An 8779-nucleotide genomic window follows, 5' to 3' on the forward strand; every position below is an offset into this window, starting at 1 on the left:
TCACGCGACCAATTCCCGCTCAGGCCTCAGTGGGGTTGGAACAGTCCAGTTGCTCAGTGTCCTGCAGCGCCGACGACTTCCTGTCTTTGTAGTGTAAGACGGGAAATGAGTTTCCTGGTCTCCAACTGGCGGTGCTTTGTTCTATAAAGTTTCATAAGGACAAGAGAAGCCGTGTTGGATCGGGCCAATGGCCCATCCAGTCCAACGCTCTGTCACACAGTGGCCAAAAACCCAGGTGCCATCAGGAAGTCCATCAATGGGGCCAGGACACTAGAAGCCCTCCCACTGTTTCCCCCTCTCAAGCACCAAGAATACAGAGCATCACTGCCCAGACAGAGAGTTCAAACAATACGCAAAGAAGATTCAAGAATAACCTGCAAAGAAGATTCAAGGCTACCTAAGACTTCCCCATTTACCGGTACACACTGAGGGAGGCTTTAATTTAGGCAACCTTCAGGTGGGACCTAGAGTTCTTTTGGAATTACAATGATACCCAGAGATCGTCCCCTAGGGAAAAAAATGGCTGTTTTGGGGGGGGGGGGGGTGAGGGTGAACTATATGGCATTACACCTGGCTGAGGTCCATGCCCTCCCCAAACCCCACCAACCCTAGACTGCCCCCAAGTTCCCAGGAATGACTTCACCTGGGACTGGCAACCATAGTTTAAGAAGTAGTTCCATACATGAAGCTCTCCTGCCCTCATCCCCCCCCCCCCCCTTTGGCTGATAGTATGTTGGAAAATAACATACTTATCCTACAATAGGCTATCCATGGTTTAAAATGTACTTCAGCAGTATGCACACCAGCAGGCTGCACTTCGCTTAGTGCCTTAGCATGGATGTGCATACAGTATGTGTGTGTTTTATATATATATGTATAAATCTCTGACACCTTTTCTTTCTTCCTTTGTGCCGCACATCTGATCCTTTCCACAATCTCAGGTAATATAAATATGTTGCATTATTCTTTTCCATAGGTTGTCCAGGTTGGCAGTATTCTAAGTGGTGCTTTCTGGTTTTATAGGGAGGTTTTAATCACTGAATTCTGAGCAGAAGAGAACTGACAAGGAGCCTGATGCAAAGATGAGGCATGCTGTAAAAGCCCTATGCTATTAAGTGTTAGAGCAGGACTTCCAGTCTGGTTGGGTTGCTATTTTAAAGCATACTTGACATACTGATAAATCTAGCCTGGACCAGGAGGTAGCTGGCTTTTATTCATTTTTGGGTGGTTTTTTTTATTTATTTTAAAGCTGGGTACTAAAGCTGAGACATAGTAATTCATTCAAGGCTCACAAAGGATTTAATGGCTATGATGAATTTTGAATCCAGGTATTCTGTGCAGAAGAGCTGCCTTTTTCTCTTTTTTCTTTTTGTAGACAGACTGACTGTTGTGTTGGGATGTGAGAAGCCTGAAGGAGGGATTCTGTTTTGCAATTCCATTTTTTGATCTTGAGCAACAGATTTCCATTTTTTGATCTTGGCTGCCAGTTTGTATTTTGGCAGGTTCTAGCTGCACATTGGTTCATTTAATAGTTCCAATTCTTAGTGTTAAGGAAAGGCCCTAGATGTTTTTGTACACTCAAGTGTTGCTCAGAGTACACTGCTATGTGGGATTTGTAGTTTTAAGATAGAATAAATGTAGGTCAGTATGGGTGTGTGTTGTCACCTCACTGCATCACCATTTAAAATATAATATGAATGCAACATTAGCATTATGTGAAAATGCATAATCTTCCTGTCGACCTCATGAGGGACACAGGCCAAGGAGGCAAGGAGTGGGCTTCACAGCCACCAAGGTCCTGTCGACCTCATCCTGGGAAAGTCAACTGAATTGGTCCAATACAGGTCCAGAAGACATCTGAGGGGCCTCCAGTTCATCTACTGTGTCAAAAGTGGCTGGCAGGTCTTGGCGGTATACATAGATAGAGGGCACACTTGGGAAATAGATATATGGATTTTCAAACCAGTTTCTTGCCTGAGCCTACATTTTGCCTTGTGCTCATGTGACTGCCATCGTTGCCTACCTTGGCTTTTTTTATCCTCTCCCCCTGGCTCTTCTCCCTTTCCTGCTTTACTGGTCCTTCTTCTGTGACTGGTTTTAACTATATAGTCAATTTCTGATCATGAATTTTGGATCTCTGTTCTGGCACATTTTACTGCATTTACCTTATGGAGTGCTTCTCTGGTTGCAGTCTTGCTATGTTGTTGCTGTGCCTTTGTTAAGACTCTTTAGCTATAGGAATCATGCCCTGGCATTGCATTTTCTACATCTGTCTGAGTTAACTGAAGTAATTTTGTATTTCTGTTCTTACCTGCTAAATTTTATGTTGTCTTTTTCCCATGGACAAAATATATCGAAATATATCGAATATAATTAATTTTGCTCTAGCTTACATGCCAACTCTGGTGACTTGCGCATGGCTTGTTTGCCCAACATGGATGCTTTTGGGAAGCAGACCTTCCCCCTGCTTCTCCAGGTCATCATAGGCTTTCATATACTTCTTAGGTTTTTCTTGTCTTTTTTGCAACATATGAACATATGAAGCTGCCTTATACTGAATCATACTCTCAGTCCATCAAAGTCAGTATTGTCTACTCAGACTGGCAGCGGCTCCAGGGTCTCAAGCTGAGGTTTTTCACGCCTACTTGCCTGGACCCTTTTTATTTGGAAATGCCTGGGATTGAACCTGGGACCTTCTGCTTACCAAGCAGATGCTTTACCACTGAGCCACCCTCCCTCCCCAACATTTCTCAAACCTGCTTTGTGATTATGTTTTCTGAAATACCATAACAAAGCCAGGATGACTGTTGTGTGAATGGGAAAGTATGCTCCCTGCCTCTTTTTCCTGTGACACTGAAAGTTTTTTCTGACTTTTTTTTAAAAAATTGCCAGTTCATACATTGATATTATATGACATTATGAACTGATAATTAACATATGGTGTATAATTATGTTGGTATGTCAACTACTTTTTAAAAACCTTGGACAGAGTCCTTGATGGGGTTTGTGTGTATTGGGGGAGCAGAAAGGCTCTCATGGGGAAATAGGAAATGAAAATGCAGGAAAATCCACTGTCTGGAAGCCCTGTTGCCACTGCATCATACTGGCAGCTGCAGCAGCAACAAGAAAATCAAACAGGCCTGTCCCCATGTGGAAAACAGGTTGGACTTATGTGCTTTGTGCTACACATTTGGCACAGAGGAGACCCGATGATAGGATAGGAAACCAGTATATTAAACAAGAAACATATTCGTAAGTCTCGCACACATTTAGTGTTAAGGAGACATTCCTACCCACGTGGTTATAAATATGTGGTACAGTACTGAGGCAGCCCAGGGACTCAGAATGGTAAAGCTGCAGTACTAAGCTCTGCTCATGACCTGAGTTTGATCCCAGCGGAAGCTGGGTTCAGGTAGCCAGCTCAAGGTTGACTCAGCCTTCCATCCTTCCAAGTTCGGTAAAATGAGTACCCAGCTTGCTGGGGTGGGGGGTGGGTGGGGGAAGTGTAGATGATTGGGGAAGGCAATGGCAAACCATCCCATTTAAAAAGTCTGCTGTAAAAATGTTGTGATGCAATGTCACCCCAGAGTAGGAAACAACTGGTGCTTGCACAAGGGACTACCTTTACCTTTTACCTTACAGTACTGATAGCTATCCCAGTTTAGGAATAAATGTGAAACTTGGTTAACCTTTTCTGTAAGTGCCAGAAGTCACCCCAGAGCTCCATCTGTGTGGAAGGATGTTGGTTGGTTTGGCTAGGATACCTCCAACAGTTTAGTTGCACATGCCCATGTAAGGTACTGAATGCTTTCTGCACCATGTCCCATTGTCCTGATATGATGCTGTTAGGACCTGTAAATACCATTTTTACAAGAAGTATCTACAGATGTCAGTGTGCAGCTGTGCTGAGGATAAGACTTATCACACAAGTCACGGGGTGGATGGGTGGGTGTTTCCAACACTAGGAAGGAGGGAGCCAGAACTAGATTTATAGAACCTGCTACCATGTGAGCAGTCACATCTGTGCCTGAGTCAAATCAGCAGTGCAAGGCATAGCAAATGCATGTCAAATTTAATAAGCCACAACAGAAAATGTATATGTTCTGTGAGCAATTTAATAATCTTAGTCTGAGAGCAAATAAACCAACCTGAACAAAAACTGAAAATGCAGAAAAGAACTCATGAAATTTTCTATGTTATCCATAATAGAAATATTAAAATGTCATCTGAAAAGCAGCAGAGGACTATATATTTAAATCATTTCAGTGGCTATGTGGCAGCTATGAGTTGAGAGTGAAAGGGCCAAGGGAAGGCTCTGAGAAGCCTTCTGGACCAAAGAATATACAGTTGAATCACTAATTTTAAATAATGTACATAGTTTCCCACCCACAAAATATAGTGAAATTTCTAGTATTTTTCTGTGATACAGAAAAGCTGTGTCTTTAACCCTCTGAAAGGAACTTTTGTCCAATTGTGTCTTCATCCTCATTATTCTTTATTCTCCAGTTTGGTGTAGTGGTTAAGAGTGGCAGAACCATGTTTGATTCCCCACCCCTCCTCCACATGCAGCTGCTGGTGTGACCTTGGGTCAGTCACAGTTCTCTCAGAGCTGTTCTCTCAAGAGCAGTTCTCTCAAAAGCTCTCTCAGCCCCACTTCCCTCACATGGTGTCTGTTGTGGGAAGACGAAGGAAAGGAGATTGTAAGCAGCTCTGAGACTCTAAGTGAAGGGTTAGGTGTAAATCAAACTCCTCCTCCTCCCTTCCTCCATCTTTGCCACCATAAAGTAGATCTACTCAGAATCCTACTCAGGTCTGTTCAGTGGGGCTTACTTTCTGGAAAGTGTTCTTGGGATTCCACTGTTAAATTTTTGACCTCACTCTGAGTCTTTATGGCTGATAACAGACCAGCACTTTGGGCCGACTCAGAGACGCTTCTGAAGTCTGTCCAAAAAACCCCTGCAGACAGCAACATCTGCCTCCTGTCCCCATCCCGCACTCACCCTGTCCTCCAGGCCGATCCACTTGGCCCACTTTGGAAGTGGTCGGAAATTTTTGGGCTGGCCGCCAGTTGTCTCCATGTTGTCCAGAAGGGGAAGGGCGCACAGGAGGTGACTTGGCAGTGTGGAAGCGCTAAGCCATCCTGAGCCGTTTCCGGCTTTTCTCCCCATGCAGCCCGGTGGAAGCACTTGTGCGCAGGAGTGCTCTGCCCCTTTAAAAAACATCGAGCAACTGCTGCTGAGGCGTCTCCCCATGCGGAGGTGCCCGGCCACCGGATGGACGGGATGGGGCCGCCTCCCCGGTACCATGGGGAAGCTCCGGGACAGCTCTTTTTGAGCCATCCCACTTTCAGTCGCCTCCCTCCTGCCCCAGAATGCCCGTCTGCTATCAGCCAATATGCATAATTTGTCCCCTTGTATGATGTAACAGCATTTCCCCCCTCAAGTACGGGGATGCCAAACTGGTTAGGGCCAAAATGCTGGGACCTTCATACCATAGTGTCTAATTTCTAATTGATGGAGATATCTTCAGGCTCTTGCTCTTCAACAGGGAGCTTGCTGAACCTTTGCTGCACCTTCTTCCTTTGTCTTCAAATGCTATTTCTCTTTCATCTTTTCTGTTGCTTCCCCAATTTTAGTTGCCTGTTTCTTACTGTGCATGGGGTTGTATTATAAGGAAACGTGGTGGATATGTAGAGTGGAAGTTACAGCACTGTAGATAGGCAGGTAATGGCTCATAGGGTCACAGGGACAGCAACCATTCTGTGCATTGTAGCTTATAGATGCCCCACAAGATCAGCACTTAACATTTTCTTGTTTTGCAACCCACCCGTCTTATCAAATCCGATCAAATCTGACCACCTGGCTCCCCATCCAATCCGACAAATAAGTCATAACATGTTTGTTTATTTCAATGACTGTCTTTGTTGCATAGCAAATGAGCCAGCATGTCTGTGACAGGCAGAGAAAAATACATCGTGTTGTGCAATTGCCTTGTCCATATCTCAGCATATAGTCTTTCCATATAACCAAATCTTATTTTTGTATTTTCTGGCACCTGTTACTGTCTGAAGAAGATTAAATGTTCACATTATTCCCATTTTTTTCATTGTTGCATGTATTAATTTTAATCGGGTTGCTCTGCATATTAGGTACTGCCTACGACTAATTTGTTGCTCAGTGTTTTTCTTTGTTTTGACCCAAAAGCCACTTTCATCATGGCTTTGCCAGGAGATTGCTTGTAATCTCTGCATTTCATTCCCTCCTTCTCCATCCCACAGTCTGCATGGTTACAGTCAATGCAGGACTAAAGTCTTTGAAAATCCATGTTATGAAAAAGAAGGTAGGAGTAGAAAGTGATCATTGCCTGTTCAGATATAGAATCAAAACCAACAGGCTCACATGATTTCAGATGGAAAAGTGAATTGTTTTGAGCTGGCTGAGGTATTTACGCAGCCCCCCAAATTGTTCTTAGGAGAAAAGATGAAGAAGTGCAATATCCTCAGCTGAAGAGCCAGATTTGAGTCCAATAGCATTTTAGAGGCCCACAAGATTTTGTGGGTGTAAGCTTTTTTAGAGTCAAAACTCACTTCATTAGATACCCTCCTGAACTTACCTCCAATTCAGAAATTCATCGTGCAAGATGCATTGAGGTTCTACACCTGGGCTGAATCCCCCCTTCCAATTTTGCAGTCAATTCTGCAGTGGGAATGAATAGATAACTTGGTAAGTCAACCATCTGATCCTAACTTCAGCAGTGGTGCTGAAATATAAGCTGGACTGCTGAGAGCTACAACAAGAACTGCTCTGTGCCCCAGGCAGTGATTCCTTCTAGCCTCCAACCCAGCTCATATCACCAAGACTTCACTAATAGGAAAAGAGATTGCATGACATGCCCAGCTTCTTGGGCCTCCAGGGTGAGCAGGGCACCTAGTCCTTCCCTTAGCGGTCATGATGCTATCCTTGCAGCCCTTAATTGTGCTAAGGACCACAATATGCTCTCTTATCTTCTCCCTACTTCCAAGATTATAGAATGTCTGTGTTAGGCAGGAGCGTTTAATGTGAAGTGTGACGTCAGTGTCCGTGGCTGCATTTGGCCCAATGCAGGTGAGGTCAAGATGCTCCTCAGGCTATGCAAATCAGTGGCCAAAATTTTGTGTGGGAGACTGATTCACTGATAAGGCATCTGCATGCCTACCCATTGCCATGGGGGCTTGCAGTGCCTGGGTAAGTTTTCCTGAGTTTAAAATCCAATTACTATGAAGCAACCAGGTGAGATTGGAGAAATCAAGGGAATGTTTCGTGCAGAGATGGCCATGATAAAGGACAAAAATGGTAGGGACCTAACAGAAGCAGAAGAGATTAGGAAGAGGTGGCAAGAATACACAGAAGAATTATACAAGAAGAATCTCAATGCCCTTGACAACTATGATGGTGAAATCGCTGACCTTGAGCCTAACATTCTGGAGTGTGAAGTCAAATGGGCCTTAGAAAGCATTACTAACAACAAAGCGAGCGGAGATGAGGGTATCCCAGTTGAGCTACTCAAAGTCCTAAAAGATGGTGCACACATTATGTCAGCAAATCTGGAAAATGCAACAGTGGCCACAGGATTGGAAAACGTCAGTTTATATTCCAATCCCAAAGAAGGGTAATGCCAAGAATGTTCAAACTATCACACCATTGCACTCATTTCACATGCCAGCAAGGTCATGTTAAAGATCCTACAAGCTAGGCTTCAGCAGTACGTCGATTGGGAACTACCAGAAGTTCAAGCTGGGTTTTGGAGAGGTAGAGGAACTAGAGATCAAATTGCCAACATACACTGGATTATGGAGAAAGCACGGGAGTATCAGAAAAATGTCTACTTCTGCTTAATTGACTACACTAAAGCCTTTGATTGTGTGGATCACAACAAACTGTGGCAAGTCCTTAAAGAGATGGAAGTACCATCCCACCTCACATATCTCCTGAGAAACATATATTAGGGCCAAGAAGCAACTGTCAGAATGGGATATGAAGCAACTGATTGGTTTAGAATAGTACAGGGGGTTTGACAAGGATGTATATTGTCACCCTGCTTATTTAATTTATATGCAGAGTACATCATGCGGAATGCCAGCCTGGATGAAGCGCAAGCCAAAATTAAGATTGCGGGGAAAAACATCAAGAACCTCAGATATGCAGATACCACTCTAATGGCAGAAAGTGAAGAGGACCTAAAGAACCTCTTGTTGAGGGTGAAAGAGGAGAGCACAAAAGTAGGCTTGAAACTCAACATCAAAAAAACTAAGATCATGGCATCCGGTCCCATCACACCTTGGCAAATAGAAGGGGAAGACATGGAAGTAGTGACAGACTTCACATTTCTGAGATCCAAGATCACTGCAGATGGTGACTGTAGCCATGAAATTAAAAGACACTTGCTCCTTGGGAGGACAGGTCTATGGCGAACCTAGGCAGTATAATAAAAAGTAGAGACATCACCCTGCCAACAAAAGTCTGTGTAGTCAAAGCAATGGTATTCCCAGTAGTAATGTATGGCTGTGAGAGTTGGGCCATAAGGAAGGCTGAGCGCAGAAGAATAGATGCTTTTGAGCTGTGGTGCTGGAGAAGAATCTTGAGAGTCCCTTGGACTGCAAGTAGATCAAATCAGCCAGTCCTAAGGGAAATCAACCCAAACTGTTCCCTGGAAGGCCAGATGCTGAAGCTGAAGCTCAAATACTTTTGCCACTAAATGAGAAGGGAGCACTCATTGGAGAAGACCCTGATGCTGGGAAAGA

The sequence above is a fragment of the Heteronotia binoei genome, chromosome 5 (genome assembly GCF_032191835.1).
Source record: "Heteronotia binoei isolate CCM8104 ecotype False Entrance Well chromosome 5, APGP_CSIRO_Hbin_v1, whole genome shotgun sequence".
Lineage (NCBI taxonomy): Eukaryota > Metazoa > Chordata > Lepidosauria > Squamata > Gekkonidae > Heteronotia > Heteronotia binoei.